At 49.2% G+C, this 23,987-nt stretch overlaps 1 protein-coding gene across 1 annotated transcript in view; it reads right to left on the bottom strand.

Moving 5' to 3' along the window:
* RAI1 (retinoic acid induced 1) overlaps positions 1 to 23,987 on the bottom strand; it is a 217,507-nt gene that overhangs the window by 145,391 nt on the left and 48,129 nt on the right. Inside the window, exon 2 of the mRNA XM_083711245.1 lies at positions 1,862 to 1,961. The gene's annotated coding sequence lies outside the window, so the exon portion shown is untranslated. The remainder of the gene's footprint in view (positions 1 to 1,861; positions 1,962 to 23,987) is intronic.

A 23,987-nucleotide genomic window follows, 5' to 3' on the forward strand; every position in this document is an offset into this window, starting at 1 on the left:
AATAGCAGGAGGCAGCTATTAACCTTGATAGCAAGAGATAGAACTGCCATGTTCAGAGGCAGTCTATCTCTGAACCCCAGGGGCTGAGGTCAAAACAACCAAGAAAGGCCACTTGTGCGATCCCTGCCTTGTGGGCATCCTGGAGGCATCTGTCTGGCTGCTATTAAAAAGAGGCTGCTGCTGGGCTAAACCTGGAGCAAAGAGCCTCTTTCCCCCACCTAACTGACACAGCTGGCCTACAAACAGCAGTCTGTCCACTACGCCAAACACTGCAGCTTTGCCTTCCTCTCCTCATTCTGAAACCTGCCCACCTGCCTCCTTTGTCACAAACCCACCATTGCGACGATTTGTGCATGCCACAAAGTTTCGTCCCGCACCTTCTCCGTGCTGCCTCCTTGAACGGTGTGTTTTCTGCACCTTTCCATAGATGGATTTACATTTGTGCTTCATTTTATTTTGTTTTTAAAAAAGGTTCAGTATTTGCAGGGTGAATTCCAAGTGCACTGATGCGCCCATCCGCACACAGCGACACAGGTGCAACAAACCTATCTGCTCCCATCCGGGTCGCCTCGCTTTGTTGGTTTTAATAGGGTTGCTCTGGAGTGGAGGCTTTTTGTGGATCTCGGCCACCACACCTGCGCCAAACACACACAATTGCCTGCTCTGAGTAGCTCTTCAATGGCAGAGGGTGGACGGCATCCTGCTGCTATGTCATAGGCTGGCTGGCTGGCTGGCAGTTTGGCTCTAGCCGATTCCCAGCTCTCCTCCTGCAACAATACTTCAACACCCTGCATACATTTCCAGTTTCTTCCTTTTCATTTTCTGCAACAGCAACAGCAGCAGAAAAAGAAAAAAAGGAAGGAAGATCACGGAGGCTCTTTTGCAGGCTGGCGACGCTTCCTTGAGGCTCTGGAGAGCCCATTTATTTATTAAAAAATAATAATCGTGTCAGTGGGCGGTTTGTGTCGGGAGGGGCCAAGACATTTGTCATGGGAAAAAGAGAACCCCAGGGAGACCTCGAGAAAATCTCTCTCTCTCTCTCTCTCTCTCTCTCTCTCTCTCTCTCTCTCTCCCAGCATGCCCCCCCACCCTGGGGGGATTTCCAAATGAACCATCACAGCTGTACAGTACAAATGCTAGCTACAATTTATGGTCTTCCTAGCTCAGAGGAGAGACTGATTCTCTGGGAAAAGGAACCAATGGGGAAACACATCGATCAAAGCCACGCATGGAAACACTGGAGAGAGATAATGGGATGCTGGGTCTCCATACGACAACTTTACTGAGACCTTACGAAGGCATCATCCAAAATAACCTTCAATCTCAGCCTCGCCACCAATTTAGCATTCTTTGAACTTCCTTTTTTTTTTTAAAAAAAAAGCCACTCTCCAGAGACACCGAACATCTCCGCCACCCCCCGCATAAGAAAAGAAGCACCCCTCCCCAAAACCAAACTTCTTTTTCACGCCTGCACTTGTGCGTCCAACCAGATTTAGAAAGAACAAACAAACACAAGAAAGAAAAGAAGGAAGGAAGGAATGCAGCTTGCTCGGATTCTGCAAGGAAAATCCAGAAGCCCTTTTCAAACAATCCACTTGGAGGGGAGACAGTGCACACTCGCCAACTCTGCCAAAGCCGAAAGACCAACGCGGCTGTCTCTGAAGCGCTCCCCCCCCCCCCCAATCTCCCCAAAGCACAAATGGCGTAAGCAAGAAACATAAAACCAAGGGGAGAGGGAGGGCAGCGGACAGGGGCTGGGTGGGAAAGAAGGCGAAGGGAGCTGATGAATGAGCGGCCAGCGCGCAGCCCCCCACCAAAGAAACATCAAAGCACCCCAAAGAAAGATCTCCTTTCGCCCTACCTGCAAGCTCTCCTCTTCTCCTCTTCCGTCTCCTCTTTGGCGCTCCCTCGCTCTTTTCCCTTGCCGTCCTCCCAGAGCAGAGTGGTCACAGATTTAGATCCTTTAGGAGGGGGGAAAAACGTGGGGAGAAAAACATGTATATAGCACAATTCTTTTTTGTTGTTTTTATTTTTTTGTTCCCCCCTTCTCTCTCTCTCTCTCTCTCTCTCTCTCTCTCTCTCTCTTCTTAGCAACCTCTTTGAGCTCCTTCAGTAGTCATTATTCATAGACCACTAGGGGATAGGAGGTAATTAGGAACGGCCCCGTAGCCTGCAGTTTGAAAATTTAATGCCAGGGGTAGGAATGGTGAACATGTGTGTGGAAGAGGGAGGGAGGGCGCGCACGGCTGTGTGTGTGTGTGTCGTGGGGGGGGGGGCTGATTGGTTGGCTGCAGGCTGCTAAAAGGGTGGGGGGAGGTTGTGCTGATGGAGATGAGGGAGAGGTGGGGGGAAAGGAGGGGAGAGGACACGGAGGGAGTGGTTTCAGGGTCTCTCTCTCTCGGTGGCACTATAAAGACATCAGGATATCCAAGGAGATTGAGGGACCAGCGGTGGCAGATTTTTCCTCTCTCTCCCCCCCCCCTTCTTGTTTTGTGTTGTGAGTGGGTGGCAGCCTTGTCGCCGGTGTGTGATGTTTGTGATCCGTGTGTGCGTGTGTGTGTGTGCCAGGAATAGCAATCAGAAACAGAGGCAGCCTACCAAGCATAAAAGCGCCATCACGCAGGGTCAAGAAAAGCTACAGATTTAAAATATGAAATGGGAGAGAGGGAAGGAAACACCCTCGGCAGAAAGGAAGGGGAGGCAAAAAAGAAGAGGAGGAGGAGGAGGAGGAGGAGGAATTTTTAAAAAGCAAAAGAAAGAGGAGGAAGGTGGGGTTGGGGGTTGGGGGGGGTTGCCCTCCATCAGTCTAATTTGGCCACAGCCATCCCTCCTCTCTGAAATGTAATCCCACGCATGCACAACAAAGCCACGGCGGTTGAATGAGCAGAGCGGTGTGAAAGCTTGAATGAGAGAGGTCTGGCTTAGGGAGGTGGGAGCTGCGTGGGAGTGTGCGTTGGGGAGGGGGGGTTGCGATGGAGGAGAGGGAGGACCAAAATGGGGGAGGGAAGGGGCCCGGGGGAGGCATCCTCGTCCCTCCACACCGGGAGATTTTCCTAACTGCGCGCAGCTGCAGCCCAGGCAGAGACTGACACAGCAGGCAGAGGAGGGGGGAGCTTTTGGGGGTGGGGGTCCCTGCGTAGTGGTTGGGGGCGGGAGTCATGCGCGCAGCCCGCTGGCAAATGAGAGCCGAGGGCACCTGATTTCCCATGGGCATCAGGAAGGACTGAACGACAGAGGTTGAAAGCACAGAGCTGGAAGGGACCCCCAGGGTCATCTAGTGCGCACCCCCCCGGGTTATCCAGGAATCTTTGGTCCAATGTGGGGCTCGAACCCACAACGCTAAGAGTCTCATGCTCTACCGACTGATGAGGAATAGCCTTCAACCATTCTGGCCATTTTCTACCATGACCTACACAGAGCAGAGGGGTTTGCCTTCCTCACATCATTTTTTACCCGGGGGTGGTGGAAGTGATTCAGAGTGCAGAAACCTAGGTGCCCAGTTCCTTCTGGTGCCGTCAAAAGTGGCTGCTGCAACACATGAGCCAGAACAGGGTCCGTCTGTTCACTGGCAGCGCACCCACAAAATCTGTTGGCTTCTAAACTTTTGTGCAACGATCAAAGTCATTCTTTCTGAGCCTTAGCCTTCCTGCAAAGAAACTGATGACCCCACCTTCCTGTTTCTAGTCATACAACAACACTGCAAGGTACCTCAAGGCAGGCTTTTCCCAGCCTAGCACCCTTGCCAGGCATTTTAAAGACTACAAATCCCATCAGCCACAGCCAGAATATAGGTGTTCTGTGTTGGAGAGGTGGGAGTTGTAGTCCAAAAACATCAAGAGTGTACTAGGTAGGCGAAGGCTGCAATAGGGTGAGAGAAGTGCTTGGAATATGGTTAGTGAGTGAGAAGCAGGGGCGTAGGAAGGGGTGGGGGGTGCGGCCCGCCCCAGGTGTCATCCCTGAGGAAATGACAAAATGGCATACCACAGGGGGCGGCACTTACCGCGGGGCCTGGCCTGCAGTGTGCCCAAGCCACACTTCGCTTCTGGGAGTGACACAGTGGCTTGGGGCCCTGCGCTGCCCAAAACAGTAGCATGGGGCTTGCGTCTGCCAGATGGACTCAATGGTCAGCTCGCTGCACTGCCCCCCTGGGCAGATTCCCTCACTGCCCCCGTGCATGGATCACCCCCCCGCCCCCGCTGCTCTGGGTGCCAGAGTAGCTAGCTACACCTCTGGTGAGAAGGAACTGGAACCCGGATCTCTCTCCAACCCTCATCAGCCCTTCTGTTTGTTTATTACATTTATTCATCACCCGTCCTCCTAAGAGCACAGGGTGCATACAGCTCAAGATAATCAGCAAAATGTCCCGGTAAATAAGCACACATGCAAAATCACAATATTTATAAAATAACAATCACGGACTGCAAGATGATCAAACTTATCCATTCTGAAGGAAATCAGCCCTGAGTGCTCACTGGAAGGACAGATCCTGAAGCTGAGGCTCCAAGACTTTGGCCACCTCATGAGAAGAGAAGACTCCCTGGAAAAGACCCTGATGTTGGGAAAGATGGAGGGCCCAAGGAGAAGGGGACGACAGAGGACAAGATGGTTGGACAGTGTTCTTGAAGCTACCAGCATGAGTTTGACCAAACTGCGGGAGGCAGTGGAAGACAGGAGTGCCTGGCGTGCTCTGGTCCATGGGGACATGAAGAGTCAGACACAACTAAACAACAAAATTTATTCATTTATTTGAGTTCTGTCCCATCCAACAGCATAAGAAGAGTGTGCTGAATCAGGCCAGTAGCCTATATAGGACAGCATCTTGTTCTCACAGTGGCCAAAGTGATGCCTGTGGGAATTGTGCAAGCAGGGTTCAAGCACAAGCGCAACACTCTTCCAGCAACTGGCATTCAGAACCATTTCTGCCTCCAACTGTGTAGGCAAAGCTTAGCCATCAAGACTAGTAGCCATTGGTAGCATTATCCTCTGTGAGTTTTTCTTGTCCTAATTTAAAGCCATCCAAGCTGGCTTTACTCCAAGGATCTCAAGGTGGCAGCAGATTTTTTATTCTCTCTCCCCAACCCCGCGAGGTAGGTTAGGCTACGAGGCTCACCCAGCGAGCTTCATAAATGAGTGGGGATTTGAACCCTGGTTTCAGAGGACTTAGCCCAAACCTCTAGCCACTGAAACCCATCAGCTCTCAAATTCACTTTGCATTTTAAGATGAACCTGCCTCATTTGCTGTTCCTTAACCATACATGGTCCCATGTACCCAAAGGAGCGCCTCCACCCCCATTGTTTAGCCCAGACACTGAGGTCCAGCTCCGAGGGCCTTCTGGTTGTTCCCTCACTGCAAGAAGTGAAGTTACAGGGAACCAGGCAGAGGGCCTTCTCGGTAGTGGCACCCGCCCTGTGGAATGCCCTCCCGTCAGATGTCAAGCATATAAACAGCTATCTGACTTTTAGAAGACATCTGGGAAGTTTTTTAATCTTTGATGCTTTATTGTGTTTTTGAATATTTTGTCCAGAGTGACTGGGGCAACCCACTCGGATAGGCAGCATATAAATAAAAAAATATTATTATTATCTCACAGAATGGGTCAGCTGGTTTTGAGTGGGAGTTCCTGTGGATAGTTGGGCCCTAAGCCATTTTGGGCTTTATAAATCATTACCAGATCCTTGAATCTGCGAGCCAGTGCAGGACCTTCAGGTAACATCATAGTTGCTGCAATTCTGCCCTAGCTGCAGTTGCTTCCAGACTGTTTTCAAAGGCTGAGCGCATTGCAATCACCCATACATGTGGTCAGCAGAGCACAAGTGCCACTATAGTCACTATACCACACGACTCGCATGATTTAATGTAATAATGATGGTTTGCTACAGGAGCAAAGCACAAGGTGCTTTTCAGAGTAACACAAGTTGAAATGATGCAATCCGTGGGACATGAGCCTACAATCCAAAGAAACCACGGAAGAAAAGCAGGGGGGTGGGTGGGCTACTGCAGGCATCCCAATTCCAGTTCTATAGGAACTGGAGATCTCAGCTACCAGATGTCTGGCACATGAGCCATGTGGGCTGAGAACATGGAAACAGGAGCAGTGTCAAGTTTCAAAACAGGAGAATAGCAAAACCATCAAGCTTAGGTACAAAAGCTCTGTTGGTTAGAACATGGTGCTGATAACACCAAGGTTGCAGGTTCGGTCCCTGCATGGGCTAGCTGCATATTCCTGCACTGCTCAGCAGTTCTCAACCTGTGGGTCCTCAGATGTTGTTGGACTACAACTCCCATCATCCCTGAGCTCTGGCCTTGCTAGCTAGCGGTGATGGGAGTTGTAGTTCAACAACATCTGGGGACCCACAGGTTGAGAAAGGCTGGATTAGATGGCCCTCAGGTCCCTTCCTACTTTACAATTCTATGAGTCTATGAACCCAGAGTCTTCCTACTACCCCTTGTGGTCAAAGGCATCCAATCCTGCTTCCTATAGCAGTGGTGCAGCAGGTCAGATGCACCCCAGAGAGGTGATGGTGAGGACTGCAAAACGTTTTGCAAAACTTGGAGTCAGCCAGATTTAGAACTCAAGGGAGAGGAAGGAAAGGGACCTAATATCTTAAGCTCACAGGTGAGGTCACTTTTCCAGCTTGCGGGTGGGGTGGGGCGCAGAGCGGTCAAGGACCAAATAGAGTTGTGGTCAGGGCCAAATGCAAAAGTAAGTGTGGCTGCAGGCAAAAGTAGGTGAAGCGACAAATGGAACTCTTACCTTCGCACAGCTGTCTAGCTGCTATCCAAAGGCCCTAAGTTTCTATATATCCACACATACACCTCTGCATCCCCTGTCCAGGCAATCGGGACACATTATTTTGACACAGCCCAGCCAGACAAAAGCCCTTGAGAAGGACTGGCGAAAGATGTGGCCTTGGCAGAACCCCAAGGGCAGGAGAGGAGGGAGGGTGGAGGGCTACAATCAGCCATCAGGCCTGAGATTTCCCATCCCTGGTTCAGATAGATGAGATACAGGTGATTCCTGACTGGATCTTCTGGCACTGGTCCTCCCCACATGCATACAATCAAAAAGCAGTCAGGGGAGGCTCCAGTCTCAATGAGAAAAGTGGCGCTGGTGATGGGGGTTGATACTATCTCTCTGCACTGACTTTCTGATCAGAATCACTCACCCACCCACCTGCTGAAGCTGCTGTGAGCTCCTGCGGCTATCAGCAGCGGAGGCGGGGGGTTGCAGGCACAATATCAGTATCCTTTTCTGCTTGGGGTCCTAGCAGTTTGGGTGGGGGGCAGTCCGATCATGTAAATGCCATGGCAGGAAGGTTTAGACTCCCTTCTCCCAGCTGTTTTTGAACAACACTGGAGCCCACCTTGCCTGAGTTTTAGTGGAAGGAAGGAAGGAAGGAAGGAACAAGAGTACACCAGACTTCTCTGACCTGGTGTTCCTGGACTACAACAATCTCTGCCACTGGCAGTGCTACCTGGCGCAGGTGGGAATTCAGAGTCCAGTGACATCTGGAGGTCCACTATTAGGGAGAGGATGTAGTGGACAACCTTGGCCTAGAGCTGGTGTGGGGGTCCTTTGGCCGACCCAGATGTTGCTGACTTGCAACTCTCATCACCACTGACCATTCTGGGGAGCCCAAGGTTCCCCACTCTTGGCCTAGAAGAAAAACTAGTATTGCTCTAAGGAATAAGTACCACTTCTTCTACACCAAAAGGTATACTGAAATCTCAAAGGGGAAGTCCAATTGTTTGGATTTCTACGGCGGCCGCTTATAGACTCATAGTGGGACAACTGTCAACTACGGGAGTAGACAGTTGGGTGTACCACCTGCGTATGTGGAAAGGGAAACTTTCTCATGCCCTTCTCAGCAGCTGACTGGAGACTTTGGAAACCGGATAAGTGGGGACCCTCACCCCCACTGCAGTTGCATTTGTTCCCAAGGTCAGTTTCTACCAAGGATGGGAACCCTGTGGGTGGATCTGGCTGGAATACAACTCCCATCATTCCTGATTATTGGTTGTGCTGGCAGGGGCTGATTGGAGTTGGAGTCTGGACAACTCATGACTTTTCCCATTTATGCTGCTGTATTAAGCAGCCCCAGGCAAATCTCCATCTCCCGATTTTGCCTCCTGTGGGACTGCTTTGTTCTTGGTTAGCTTCCTCATTTCTACTGCCTTGCAGCCCTTCTTCGGCATCCAACTCTCTCCAGGGCAAATCTCAGAACTTAAGAAGCTGTCCTCTACTGAATCAGGCCATGGATCTAATCCAGTGTTGCCAACCTTGACTGGCAGCAGCTGTCCCAGGTTCCGGACAGTCTTTTCAAGCCCTGTCTGGATATGTCGGGGATTGAAGCTGGGACATTCTGTGGGCAAAGCATGAGATATGCCATGGAGTTGTAGCTCCACGCCTAAAACTAAAGTAAGACACCAGTCCTCATTGTTACGAATAAAAGAGTAAATCAAGTGGAGCCTAGCCTAGCGAGTCAGGCCATTGTTTCAGCTAGCACATCCTTGTTTGCACTGATTGGCATAGGATTTCAGAGAATCATAGGGCCTGTAGAGTTGGAGGATCATCTAGTCCAATCTTCTGCAATGCAGAAATACCTCTAACATTTGCATGGCTGCCAAATGACGAACAATAACACATATTGCAAATCCCAGTCCTACACGAAGATGCTGGGAATTGGACCCTATTGCGTTCCACCATTGAAACTGAGCCCTCCTTCTGATGGGGCGCCATTGCAATGGATCGATCTTGCCTCTGCTGCACATGCAGGTGAACACATTAGAATAAACCCTAAAATGCCATGCCTAGAACAACCTGCCATTCACACCCGCTGCAGCTGCTGAAGTAGATTCTGACTGCAAGACGATTACGTTTTCCAAGCAGGTCGTTAACCAAAGGGTTGCAGCTCTCTGGGCTTTTCAAATCAATGGCGGGAGGGTTGGGCCACGGAGGAGAAATTATCGCAACAGAGAATGCTTGGAAGAAAGCTTTCAGCTATAAGGAACATGTGGGGCAAAGGCTGGGCCACAATCTTTGGCTGAGAGAACGGGTGTGTTACAAACATGCCCCAGATCTCCTTCTGTGTAGAATGTCGAGGGGGGTATGGCCCTCAAGGCCGCCTGCATGGAGTAGTGGTTGGACTGTCAGGCTAGGGCTGAGGAGTTCCGAGTTCAAATCTCCATTCAACGACACAGCTCACTGGGTGGCCTATGTTTTCCCCTAACCTCCCTCACAGGGCTCTTGCAAGGATTAAAAGGGGTGACTTTGGTTTTACTGGCGTCGTTTATTTATACCCCGCCCTTCATATAAATCCCAAGGCTGCCTTAAGCTTCCCAGAGGAAAGTAGAGGCAAATGCAACCCATTTTTATTTTATTTTTAAATTAGAAAAGGTTGCAGGCAGGCTAAGGAAAGATGGGATCTGGACAGGGCTAGCTCTACCATTAGGCAAGCAGAGGCAGGCGCCTCAGGCAACTGATTTTGGCTGCCACGATAGGGCAGCAAATTGCTGACTACTTAATTTATTATTGGGGCATTTTTACTGCTGGAGAGGAGGTGAGGAACTCATGAGAGACATGCCTCAGCTGTTAAAATGACTTGGCTGGCTTTGGGCTATAGGAACCTTGACCCGGATGGGAGGAAGCAAAAAATGACCTAGGCCAGGCCTAGATCTGAAGAACAGACACATCTGTGCTATACGTTTAAAGCCCTACTATACTGTTTTGAACAGTCATGTCTTCTCCCAAAGATTCTTGGGAGTCGCAATTCCCAATGTTTAGCAACCATTCCGGCGGCCATTTTGGCCAGGCAGCAGCTGGAGCACGTTGCTGTAATAAATGCCATTATAAGTAATTGGCTAATACCTGAATCTATTTAGGAAACAACAACAACGGCCACTGCCATTCCTTCTTCCCAGGGAACGCTGGGAATTGTAGCTCCGTGAAGGGAGCAGGGGTGTCGTCACAACTCCCACCACCCTTAACGAAGCGACAGTTCCCAGAATCCTTTGGGTGGGTGGCAGGGAGCCACGACTGCTAAATGTGGCCTGTTAGTGCTTCAAAATTATAGTACAGATGCAGCTTTCCTCATGAGAAAAGCACGACACGGCGGGAGGCAAATGCAGGCCCCCATCTGGGAAATAAGACTGGCCCTCGGGCCATTTGCCATAGTGGTAGTCCCTCCTAACCTATTAGTCAAAGGGTGTTTCAATACAGGCTTTGCTCCATGCAGGGCCAGATCTCTATGAAACTAAAGAAGCTCAAAATAAATTTAAAAAAAGGAAAGGGAAAGGGAAAAAAAGAAACCAAAAAAGCTCACATTTCATGGCCCCTAATCCCGAGGGGTCCCATAAATGACTTTAATCCACCTTGCTTGAAAATTGTGGGTCTGGTAGACTCAATTTCAGTTGCACAATGCAAACTGACTCTTTTTTTGTTGCATCTATTTCAACCATCCCAAAGTTTGAGAGTCAGCAGCACAGAGGCAGACCCTCCAAATTTTCCTATTTTCCAGAGACAGTCCCAGATTTACAGAAGCTGTCCTGGTTTCTGACTTGAATTTTTAAATGATTTCCTACAAAGTATATTAAACCTCCCCTTCCCATATGTCCGGGTTTCCCCAGACATTTTGCCAATCTGCCTGGACCCCATTTTCCAGCCAGAAACTCGGGTGTGCGGCAGCCCTAAGGATGTTTTATCCCAGACTCTCCAAGTGTTCCTATTTTCCAGAGGCAATCCCAAATTTACAGAAGCCGTCCCAGTTTCTGATTTGATCCCAGAATGCCCCGCTTTCCCTTAGGACATCCCTATTTTCATCGGAGAAATGTTGGAGGGTATGGAGTTACGTGACCCTCAAGCCAAGGAGATGAGCAATTATCCAACCTTTAGAAGACTTCTGAAGGCAGCCCTGTATAGGGAAGTTTTTAAATGTTTAATTGCGTTTTTATAGAACTTGGAAGCTGCCTAGAGTGACGGCGACAACGCAGAGTGGACGGGGAATAATAATGATGATGATGATGATGGAACACGACGTCCCTATTTTCACTGGATAAATGTTGGAGGGTATGGTACATATTTCAACAATCCCAAAGTTTGAGAGTCAGTAGCAGAGATATTGGAAAGGTGTGGTGATCTGTCGTGAACAACCTTGTTGGAAAAGATAACAATGGTTACCCAGACCTCGTTGTTGGTTGCAAAGGGGCCCACATGAAAGTCCAAGCTTCCAACATCTCTCCGATGAAAACAGAGACATCCTATTCCATCATCATCATCATCATCATCATCATCAAATCTTACTGTTTATACTCTGCCCATCTGACTGGGACGACTTCTGTAAATCCAGGACTGTCCCTGGAAAATAGGGACACTTGGAGGGCGTGAATTTCAGGGCCCCCAAAATGCAGGTCCTCAGATGATACCCAGCTCTACCTCTCTTTTGAACCAATGAAAGCTGTGGAGATCCTGTGTGAGTGCCTGGAGGCGGTTGGAGGATGGATGGCGGCTAACAGATTGAGGTTGAATCCTGACAAGATAGAAGTACTGTTCTTGGGGGACAGGAGGTGGGCAGGTGCAGAGGAATCCCTGGTCCTGTAACTGTGCCCCTGAAGGACCAGGTGTACAGCCTGGGAGTCATTTTGGACTCACAGTTGCCCATGGAGTTGCAGGTCAATTCTGTGTCCAGGGCAGCTGTCTACCAGCTCCATCTGGTACGCAGGCTGAGACCCTACCTGCCCGTAGACTGTCTCCCCAGAGTGGTGCATGCTCTGGTTATCTCCCGCTTCGACTACTGCAGTACCTTTGAAGGTGGCCCAGAAACTACAACTAATCCAGAATGCTGCAGCTAGACTGGTGACCGGGAGCAGTCACCGAGACCATATAACACCGGTCCTGAAAGACCTGCATTGGCTCCCAGTACGTTTGCGAGCACAATTCAAAGTGTTGGTGTTGACCTTTAAAACCCTAAATGGCCTCGGCCCAGTATACCTGAAGGAGCGTCTCCACCCCCATCGTTCTGTCCGGACACTGAGGTCCAGCTCCAAGGGCCTTCTGGCGGTTCCCTCACTGCGAGAAGCGAGGTTATAGGGAACCAGACAGAGGGCCTTCTCGGTAGTGGCGCCCACCTTGTGGAACGCCCTCCTTTCAGATGTCAAGGAAATAGACAACTATCTGACTTTTAGAAGACATCTGAAGGCAGCCCTGTTTAGGGAAGTTTTTAATGTATGAAGTTTTATTCTGTTTAATATTCTGTTGGGAGCCACCCAGAGTGGCTGGGGAAACCCAGCCAGATGGGCGGGGTATAAATAATAAATTGTTGTTATTATTAGGTCCACCACGGGCTCTACGCACACCCGCACCACCACGGATAATGGCCCTTCCACCCAGGCCAGTCTCCAGTTCTGCAGGAGGAGGGAACCCCCTGACAGCTCTGCCCCTCCATAGGCAGGAGAGGAATAGAAATGAAAGCAATTGTTCTTCCTTCACCCCTCTTTCCCAAAGGTTTCTCTCTTCTGCAACAAAAAAACCCACCTCCCTTTTCTTCCCCGGCCCCTCCTGCGGTGACCTGGGCCAAATCTCGAGTGCAGCCCTCATCCCCTCGTTTCCATGGAAAGGGTGAATGGCGGGTCCTTGCCGGCAGTCTATTAGAATTCCTTTTATTCCTACGGAGGGGCATTCAAGCGAAGGGAAAGGCTTTAGATGCGGGCCTAATGGAGCCCTGGGGAAGGGGGGGGGTGATTTGCACCTCCTTGCTCGAGGAAGAGCGGGGGGGGGGAATTGAGGGGTGGGGGCTGCGCATTACCGAAAAACAAATTCCCATGCAGGTTGCCGCTCTTTCCCACCCAGTCCTCATCCCACCCTGCTTTTTCTCTCAGAAGCCATCACAAAGCATCAAGCTTGCGGATGAAAACCAGCCTTTATTTTTAAAAGATGTTGGGAGAGGCCTGCCAGCAACGTTCCCAAGCCAGGAGCAGCGGAAACCTCCTTCACCTCTGGCGGCCTGCTCACTGGCCTTCCAAGGCCTCGCTGCCTCCTTCCTCAGCCAAGAACACGGCTTGCTTCATGAACGACAAAATGCACGCCTACCACGCAGCCAGCGGCCGCCCGTGCTTGCCTACAAAATCCAGGGTTTCTGCAATTGGCTTGTCACTTTGAAGTCCATGCCTAAAAATGAAGGCAAGCTTGCAGGATCAGGCCAGCAGCCCATCTAGTCCAGTATCCTGTTCTCACAGTGGCCCCAAATGCCTATGGGAAACCAGCAAGCAGGATTTGAGCACAAGATCATTCTTCCTTTCTGGGGTTTCCAGAGACTGGTATTCAGAAACATTGCAGCCTCCAGCTGTGAAGGGGAGAATGTAAGGGCTGGGGCTAGTTATCATCAACAGCCCTCTCTTCCATGAATTTGTCTAACCCACTTCAAGGCCATCGAAGTCGGCGGCCGTCGCTGCCTCCGGTGGCAGCGAGTTCCACAGATTAACACTGTGCTTTTTATCTGTGCCGATTCTTCCAACATTCTGCTTCATTAGATCCCCACGGATTCTAGCGGCATGAAAGAGGGAATCTCTGGCATGCGGTTTTTAAAATGTGGAGTTTCTGCATCGACCCTCAGGTTTTCCATTATTCACTCTTTCCAGAAATGTCCACCTCCAACCCTCATGGACTGACTTTCCACACTTTGGAGAGGGCACTGGGTCAGACAAAAAACGTCCACACGCCACCTGTAGATGTGGTTTTAAGAAGACCAGAGTTTTGTTTTTGTTTTTTTGGATTTTCTAAGAGAATCTGGCTTTAGTGCAGGGGTTGGGCTAGATGATTATCAGGGTCCCTTCCAATCCTACAATTCTATTAAAAGCTTTGTGGGAAAGATGGGAGGAAGGATTTCCACAGGGATGGGAGAACAAGTGTCAGTGTTCTGGGAGGACTTACGGGGGGAGCATGGAAGAAACCTAGAGTCTATCAGTGGAGAAAGATGGGGTGCTGGGATGAGGTCCCCAGCATTAGGGGTGCATGAAAAAGGACGATCAGAGTTGGGGGGTGGGTGGGAAACCTTCCGGCCTCTCTGTTGGGCCAACCATCTAAATCTATTTCATTCCCCCTCTTTCCCCAGATCTCTAAACTCGTTCTTCCTAGCAACGGCTAATGCTTCTTAATAAATGCATTTCACATTTGACTAAAACACAGCGCCTCTCCACTCGCAGCTTCCTCGTTCTGGTTCAATACGCCCACCAGACCCTCCTGAAGCACCTTTTCCCTCTCTCTCCCTGACTTAGGAAGCTCTCGCTCTCTCTCTCTCTTGCTTGAGAGCCTCCCAGTTCTCACCGCTAGGAAGAGCTGACAAAGATCCATGCAAAACCTCTCTGAGCGCCCCCCCGCCAGATCTCATGTAGTGGCTTTCAAACCCTGCCCCTCTGGGGAACCCTTTGCACGTCAATTTCTCTGCCAAGGCGCATACGTCACGAGGCTGCTGCGCATTGCAGGAGGTTCTGGGGAGCGCAGCGGGGTGCATGCTCGGTTCACGGGGAGAGTGCACTCGCCTCTTGCACCTCACGGCCACGCCATGCGACCAGGAATCGCTCTGCATTCATGCACCAGCTGTCCTCTGTTTACCAGGGGCTGCCCCTGCTTTCTGGAGTGCTTCTATGCAGTGAACGCTTGGGTTGCGAATGTGATCCATGCGGGATGCACGTTCGCAACCCACAGCGTTCGCAACTTGTGTCTCATAGAATAGAATCATAGAATCATAGAATCATAGAGTTGGAAGAGACCACCAGGGCCATCGAGTCCAACCCCCTGCCAAGCAGGAAACACCATCAGAGCACTCCTGACATATGGTTGTCAAGCCTCTGCTTCAAGACCTCCAAAGAAGGAGACTCCACCACACTCCTTGGCAGCAAATTCCACTGTCGAACAGCTCTTACTGTCAGGAAGTTCTTCCTAATGTTTAGGTGGAATCTTCTTTCTTGTAGTTTGGATCCACTGCTGCGCACACGCGGGTTGTGATTCGGCGCATGCGCATAGCTAGATCTAGCGCTTCTGCACATGCGCAACCGCCGAAACCCAGAAGTAACCTGTTCCGGTACTTCTGGGTTTCAGTGGTCCGCAACCTGAAAAAACACAACCTGAAGCGGCTGTAACCCAAGGTATGACTGTACTGCTTTATATTTGGGGGGGGGGGGAGAATCACAAGGGACCGTAAGAGAATCTCAAAGCGGTTTACAACACTTTAAAACATCAAATAAAACAATCCAGAACAAAAAAACCCACAAAAACAAATTCAAGCTTCAAGGAAAATATTTCAGATCCTTTTCCAAGTGACGTTTTGCTGTCCCCATATCTATTTACCGGTACCTACTTAATTCTAGGTGTGTGTGTGTGTGTGTGTGTGTGTGTGTGTGTGTAGGTCACAATCACTTTGTGGATTGTGCCAAAGAATCGTGGGAACTTTAGTGTGCCCTTCGCAGAACTACACTTTTCAGCATCCTTAATGAATTATACATCCTGAAAGTTCTTTGGGGGAAGCAATTAAATGTACTCTGAATGTGGATGTGACCTAAATGATAGCATTTTGAGTTTGTGCAAAGCGCTTTTGGGGGGGTGCAATTTTGCGAGGCACCCCAAAACACATGTGCCGTGCTTGCGTCTTCGGGGCTCCGTGATCTCAAGTGGGTCATGCGACTCACACAGGAGCATAGCCGGAAAGGTGTGCATCCCGGTTTGAGGACCCAACATGTTGGAGAGTATGGCAGTATCATTATCATTGATTAAACCCCCCTTCACCCTAATGTCCCAGGGGAGATCACAACATTAAAAAGATTAAGAACAGTGTGACACAACCGACAACTCCAAAAAGAAGGAGGGTCCTTAAAATATACACCTCAAGTGTCAAAAACCAGGGCAAAAAGGTGCGTGTTCAGCACTCGCCAGAAGCTGTACAATGAAGCTGCCACACACACCCTCTTTAGTAAGGGAGTTCCACAGTTTAGGAGGCACCACAGAGAAGACCCTCTACTAGGCCACCCACCCTGAGCCTCTGAAGGCAGAGGAACTAGTAAGGGGACCCCCTCTGCTGATCTCTGAAAGGAAAGAGGCAGTCTGGTTTGCTCCTTCGGACGGTTGTGGACTCTCCTTCCTAGGAGGTTTTTATGCAGAGGTTGGATGGCTACCTGTCATGGATGCTTTAGCTGGGATTTGGGGACACAGGTGGTGCTGTGGGTTAAACCACAGAGCCTAGGACTTGCCAATCAGAAGGTCGGTGGTTCAAATCCCCACAACAGGGTGAGCTCCCGTTGCTCGGTGCCAGCTCCTGCCAACCTAGCAGTTCGAAAGCATGTCAAAGTGCAAGTAGATAAATAGGTACCGCTCCGGCGGGAAGGTAAATGGCGTTTCCGTGCGCTGCTCTGGTTCGCCAGAAGTGGCTTAGTCATGCTGGCCACATAAAGTGAGATGAGCGCCGCAACCCCAGAGTCGTCCGCAACTGGACCTAATGGTCAGGGGTCCCTTTACCTTTACCCAACTTTGCAGTTCTATTATTCTACTTCCCTGGAGAATTCCATTACGAAATTCAGAAAAGTGAGAATTTCGGAGGGGGCTGTGTTTCAGTTTGCAAAATTGTGTGCCGCCTTTTAAGTTTGAACTGGATCTAAATTCTCCCCCTTCCCTAATTCCTCCATCTAATCTCCTTTGACCCCAGGTAACTTTCCGGGTCACTATCCCTTCCTGCCCCGCTTTCACCCCATATCCCAGTATCTCCCTCCTTCTCCCTGTGCTCTCCTTCCCTTCCCTTTCTCTCTCCATTCATCACCCAGCCAGGGTTTAAATGTTCTGAGTTCAAGTTCTCAATCCACCTCCTCGTCCCCGTTTTACTGCCTCCAAGTCGCCCCACTGGTTATAATAATAAAAATAATTTATTATTTATACCCCGCCCATCTGGTTGCCAGCATCCGTGTTTGATGCCAACTGCAGGTGCCAGAGCTTGTGTCCAATGCAGAACGGCACTTAGGACACTGAAGAAGAGGCACAACGGATGTGGACGGCAGCTTTCAGGCGCATTGCATGATAATTAAAATGCTTCTTGAGATATTTAATTGATGAACCTGCTTAGGTGATTAAACACTGCAGCCGTAAAAGTTATTGTTATTTATTGTTCAGTGTACAGGCGACTCCCCGCTTATGTGGGGGTTATGTTCTGGCCCTCTGCGCGCATAATTGACATGTGCATAAGGAGGGGGGACGACCCTCTACACCTCTGGCCCGTGAGGAGAAGACTGTCCCCAGAGCTTGAAGGGGACGTTCTCTTTGGCTCCAGGGAGGGTACCCACATGAGCCAGTAGCACAGTGGGATTTTGTTGGGGCTGTTCCAGGTTTCTGGCACCATGCATATACATGGTTGCGTGTGACTTGAATGTACTTAATGAGGGAATGCCTATATTTACACCACACTTTTCTTCCAAGCTGGGATTTAGGGCAGGCTACAAAAGAGGGAGGGCTGGTGTGGAGGACTCCCTGGTCCTGAATTTTGGTAACTGTGCCCCTGAAGGACCAAGTGCACACCTGGGAATCATTTTGGACTCACAGCTGTCCATGGAGGCGCAGGTCAATTCTGTGTCCAGGACGGCTGTCTACCAGCTCCATCTGGTACGCAGGCTGAGACCCTATCTGCCCGTGGACTGTCTCGCCAGAGTGGTGCATGCTCTGGTTATCTCCCGCTTGGACTACTGCAATGCGCTCTACATGGGGCTGCCTTTGAAGGTGACATGGAAACTACAACTAATCCAATATGGAACTGGCGGAAATGACTGGCAGGATCCGAGACCAGGGAGAAGAGTCGGTGGAGAAAGATTGGAAGAAATTTAAAGACTATTTACAGAAACATTGTAAAATCAATGAATGTTAGAAGTATGTTGGAATGAACTTATGTGGTTTTAGCAGAAATGTTATAAAGGATTAGGAAAAAATAGACTGTTAATTGGTGAAAGGAGGGAAAGTAAAGTTATATTATATTAAGATAAATTACAGGACAAAAATTGGAAAAGATGGAAAGGATTTGCTGAAATTGTTAATTGAACTAGAATACAAAAAAGGGAGGTGTGAGGAAGTCAAGGAAACAAGCAAATGAAAGATAAGCTATGGGAAGATTTGATGTGTTTTTTTTAATGGACTTTATTTTTTTATTTTTTTCTCTTTCTCTTTCTTTTTCTTTTCTTATTATGATGTGTTGTTTTTGTTATTTAATATGGTGTTTTTTACTTTTTCTTTTTGTAACCCTTAAAACCTTAATAAATATCATTAAAAAAAAAAAAAAGGAAACTACAACTAATCCAGAATGCGGCTGCTAGACTGGTGACTGGGAGCGGCTGCCGAGACCATATGACACCGGTCCTGAAAGACCTACATTGGCTCCCAGTACGTTTCCAAGTTCAATTCAATATGTTGGTGCTGACCTTGAAAGCCCTAAACGGCCTCGGCCCAGTATACCTGAAGGAGCGTCTCCACCCTCATCATTCTGCCCGGACGCTGAGGTCCAGCCTTCTGGCGGTTCCCTCCCTGCAAGAAGTGAGGTTACAGGGAACCAGTCAGAGGGCCTTCTCAGTAGTGGCGCCCGCCCTGTGGAACACCCTCCCATAAGATGTCAAGGAAATAAACAACTATCTAACATTTAGAAGAAATCTGAAGGCAGCCCTGTTTAGGGAAGTTTTTAATATTTGATCTTTTATTGTGTTTTTAATATCCTGTTGGAAGCCGCCCAGAGAGGCTGGGGAGGCTCAGCCAGATGGGCGGGGTAATAGTAATAAATTATTATTTTTATTATAATTATTATTTTAAAAACACCATTAAAAATACAACATAATAAAATCAAACTAGCTAAAAAGCAAGAGTCAAAACACATTGAAACACATTTAGAGCCAGCAGTTAAAATCCAGGTTGCCCTGACAGCAGCCTAATGTTAAAACACAATTCAAAACTGCAGTGGTACAGTGGTACGTTGGGTTAAGAACTTAATTCGTTCTGGAGGACCGTTCTTAACCTGAAACTGTTCTTAACCTGAAGCACCACTTTAGCTAATGGGGCCTTCCGTTGCCGCCACACCGCTGGAGCACGATTTCTGTTCTCATCCTGAAGCAAAGTTCTTAACCCGAGGTACTATTTCTGGGTTGGCGGAGTCTGTAACCTCAAGCGTCTGTAACCTGAGGTACCACTGTATTGCGTTTAACCCCTTCTTTGTACAATTAAGCATCACCTTTGCCTTAGTTTCCAAAGGCCTGTCTGAACAGGAAGGTCTTAGCTTGCTGGCAGAAGGATAACAAGGAGGAGGGCAGTCCAGCCTCTCTTGGGAGGCAATCCTGCAATCTGGGGTCAGCCATAGAGAAGCCTCTCTCTTATGTCCCCACCAGCCATACCTCTGATGATGACGGGATTGAGAGAAGGTACTCAGCTGAGGATCTCTGCACCTTGGCAGGTTCATATAAGGAGATACAGTGGCACCTCGGGTTACAGACCCTACAGAGGAGGTTAAGGGGTGATATGATAGCCATGTTCAAATATATAAAAGGATGTCACATAGAGGAGGGAGAAAGGTTGTTTTCTGCTGCTCCAGAGAAGCGGACACGGAGCAATGGATCCAAACTACAAGAAAGAAGATTCCACCTAAACATTAGGAAGAACTTCCTGACAGTAAGAGCTGTTCGACAGTGGGATTTGCTGCCAAGGAGTGTGGTGGAGTCTCCTTCTTTGGAGGTCTTTAAGCAGAGGCTTGACAACCATATGTCAGGAGTGCTCTGATGGTGTTTCCTGCTTGGCAGGGGGTTGGACTCGATGGCCCTTGTGGTCTCTTCCAACTCTATGATTCTATGATTCTAGGTTACATACGCTTCAGGTTACAGACTCCGCTAACCCAGAAATACTACCTCGGGTTAAGAACTTTGCTTCAGGATGAGAACAGAAATCATGCAGCGGCAGCGCAGCAGCAGCAGCGGGAGGCTCCATTAGCTAAAGTGGTGCCTCAGGTTAAGAACAGTTTCAGGTTAAGAACAGACCCCCAGAACGAATTACCGTATTTTTCGCTCTATAACACGCACCTGACCATAACACGCACGTAGTTTTTAGAGGAGGAAAATCCGTAGGCATGCCACCTGTAGGCATTCCCTCCATAACACGCACAGGCATTTCCCCTTACTTTTTAGGAGGAAAAAAGTGAGTGTTATGGTGCAAAAAATACGGTAAGTTCTTAACCGGAGGTACCACTGTAATGATCTTTCGGGGCAAGGCATAGAGAGCTTTATAGGTCATAACCAGCAGTTTTTATTATTAGAGATGAGACCCAGCATATCCTACGATGTCTCTTTCATCGCAGGGCAGAATCAGTTTACCCATGATGGTACTGTAGCACCGTGACATGTTAAGGTAAAGGTAAAGGTACCCCTGCCCGTACGGGCCAGTCTTGACAGACTCTGGGGTTGTGCGCCCATCTCACTCAAGAGGCCAGGGGCCAGCGCTGTCCGGACATCGCTGCTCTGGTGAGCCAGAGCCGCACACGGAAACGCCGTTTACCTTCCCGCCAGTAAGCGGTCCCTATTTATCTACTTGCACCCAGAGGTGCTTTCAAACTGCTAGGTTGGCAGGCGCTGGGACCGAGCAGCGGGAGCGCACCCCGCCGCAGGGATTCGAACCGCCGACCTTTCGATCGGCAAGTCCTAGGCGCTGAGGCTTTAACCCACAGCGCCACCGTGACATGTTACCGCTTGGTAAACGACAGTCTTCCCACCCTCGTCGCCGCAGTCTCCGGCGCTAGGCCATTCCGAACGGTCTTGCGTTTGAAAGAATTAACGTGTGCAAATAGAGCAGCCCTCCCTCGGATGGATTCTGGCAACAACTCTCTGCCCCCAGGCGCCTCCTCCGCCGGCTTAAGCGGCAAGAGCCACATGTGCGAAATGGCTTGCCGCAAGCAAATCGCTCCGCAAAAGAAATTGCATCTGTGCCCCGTTCTGCAGCCCCACCTCACAGCCTTAGGAGACATCCGCTGATCCTCATCAGCCCCAAGGGACGCAGAGACAGGCACAGGATTGCTTGCCGTTGTACCGGGGACGTTGGCGGCCATGTATTCGTAGGCCCCAGGAAACAGGAGTGGGAGGGAGAAGCAGAAAGCAATCTCTGGCTTCCGAGTCACAGCCAGCCACTAAGCCACCCTCCTCCTCCCCTCGACCTCTCTCCCCTATCTGAGTACTTTTGCCATGACAACAGGCCTGTTGCTCTTCTCTCTGCCATCTGTTCCGGCTTGGGCATCGGCAGAGATGCGACGGGCATTAGCCTCGGTCCGGCTTGGACACCTCTCTGGCTACTTGCCAAAGCCAGATCTTTAGGACCTCGGCTGCAGCTGTAGCCCTTGTGTTTTTCAAAGATTTGGGACATGCCTTTAAACCCATTCCTCCTACCTGGAAACCGACTTTTAATAGTTATTTTTTATTCTTTGGCGTATGACTCTGACAGCTTAGCCAAACTTAAGAACCATCAATAAGTGCCAGAACTAAGACGCATATCCCCCAAAATCCGAGGGATTTGAATTGCGGTTGACATAGAGGGAGCTTATTGTATATAGTGTTTACTTAATTGAAGTAAAATTTGTTTTATATGGGTGTTTTAACTTGGAACTGTTTAAATTGTATTGTTTATGGATAAATTTTGATGTATTGTTTTAGATATGGGACAATGGCCGTAATAAATCAAACTAACTAACTTTTATTCTTTGGCCTACGCCCTGCAAACTCGCAGGAGCGCAGGGATACTGAGTTAGCCCATTAGCCCATCCGGCTCAGTATTGCATTCGCTGAGTAGCCCAGTGGTTCTCCAAGGGGGTGGCATGTCCCCCCATACCCTGCCAAGTGTCCTGGAAAAAACGGGACATCCCATTTTTTCTTGAGAGAGAGAGAGAGAGAGAGAGAGAGAGAGAGAGAGAACAGCAGCCATTTTGGAGGAGAGCTTACCAGCACCCTACCCCATTGCAGGTAAGAAGACGAGTGTGCAGTGACAGGATTAATAATAATAATAATAATAATAAATCTTATTATTCATACCCTGCCCATCTGACTGGGTTTCCCCAGCCACTCTGGACAGCTTCCAACATATATAAAAACATAATAAAACATTTAAAAAACTTCCCTATACAAGGCTGCCTTCAGATGTCTTCTAAAGGTTGTAGAGTTACTTATCTCCTTGGCTTGAGGGCCGCGTAATTCCATAACCTCCAACATATCTCTGATAAAAATAGGGATGTCCTAAGGACATTCTGGGATCAAATCAGAAACCGGGATGGCTTCTGTAAATCTGGGACTGTCCCTGGAAAATAGGGATACTTGGAGGGTCTTAGATATGACTTCATGAGGGCTGCCGTACGTCCGGGTTTTCAGCCGGAAAATGGTGTCCAGGCAGATTTTCGGGAAATTGGCAAAATGTCCGGGGAAACGCAGACATATGGCATGGGGAGGAGTTAATATTTAACATTTTAAAATTTGAATAAAGGCCAAAAATTATATTTTATGGGGAGAGGTTCCCCAAAAAGCTCAACAACTTTATATCCTTGAGAAAAAGAAAAAAAGCTTTTGGGAATACAGTATGGCAATCCTAGACGTCAAAGAGTCCCTTCTATACTGGTTCTGAAACTCCATGGTGCTATTGCTTGCCTAGCAATCATGCCTTTGTGATTTGGCTGCTGATACTTCCACACCAACCACTGTATGTTCTGCAGGAGAGGAGGGCACCTTGCAAATACCAACCCTAGCGCACCATGTCAGAATCAGGCCTTCAGTGTCATATGGTTGGCGGGGCTGATGGGAGCTGCAGCTCCAGACATTGGAGGGCACCAAGCTGGGGAAGGCTGCCCTGCACCATGTTAGCGATGGGTCAGAACCTGCACCCCCAAGCTGAAGAGTGTGAAATGACAAATGGTGTCTTAATGCACAGGGCCTTAATGTTCCTGCTCATGGACTGAAAGCCCACGCTCATCAATGGGAGACATGGGAACAGCCAACTTTGCCAGCCCAGAATGCCCCAGGGAACAACATAACATTGTGACATGTCGCTATATTCCCATGGGGTGATCTAGCCCACCTATTCAAAGGGAGCGATAGCCGGATTGCTTTAAAAGTGAGGGAGAGATCGCCGCCACGTCGAAATGTACATCCACCCTAACCTAAACCTGCTTCAGTAGGTCCATCCCTCCACAAAGGTTAATGCCCCAGAGCTACCTACCCCCCTTCCAGGCCCATTTGGGCCTCAGGACCTGGGATAACTCAATCAGAAGACCAGGAGACTCTTAATCTCTGGGTCATAGTTTCGAGCAGCACGTTGGGCAAAAATAAAAAATACTGCAATACTATGCGGCCTAGGACGCACGTACCTACGGGACCTCCTCTCCTGGTATGCCCCGTGGAGGACCTTAAGGTCCACAAATGACAACATTTTGGAGGTCCCAAGTCACAAGGTGGTTAGATTGGTCTCAACCAGGGCCAGGGCCTTTTCAGTACTGGCCCCGACTTGGTGGAACGCTCTGTCACAAGAGACATGGGCCCTGCGGGACCTGACATCTTTCTGCAGGGCCTGGAAGACGGGGCTGTTCCGCCTGGCCTTTGGTTTGGACTCAGTCTGACCCTTATGTTTCCCTCCCCTTATGGTTTTGACTTTTAAAATGAGGCTGCATTTTAAATTGCATTTTAACCTGTATTTTAAATTGGCCCCCCCCCCCCATTATGTTTTTACTGTAATTTTACTGGTGTTAGCCACCCTGAGCCCAGCTTTGGCAGAGGAGGGCAGGTTATAAATAAAATTTATTATTACTATTATTATTATTAATTGCAAGGGGCTGGACTAGATGACCCTCAGTGTCCCTTCCAACTCTAAAATTCTATAAGTCTATTACTCCCCACCGGCTATGGGATGTCCTTCATAGGTCTTTTCTTGCTCTCCCGTTGCCTAGCTAAGCTATGATGATGCCTCTTC

This window comes from Podarcis gaigeae, assembly GCF_964106915.1.
Source record: "Podarcis gaigeae genome assembly, chromosome: 14".
Classification (NCBI taxonomy): domain Eukaryota; kingdom Metazoa; phylum Chordata; class Lepidosauria; order Squamata; family Lacertidae; genus Podarcis; species Podarcis gaigeae.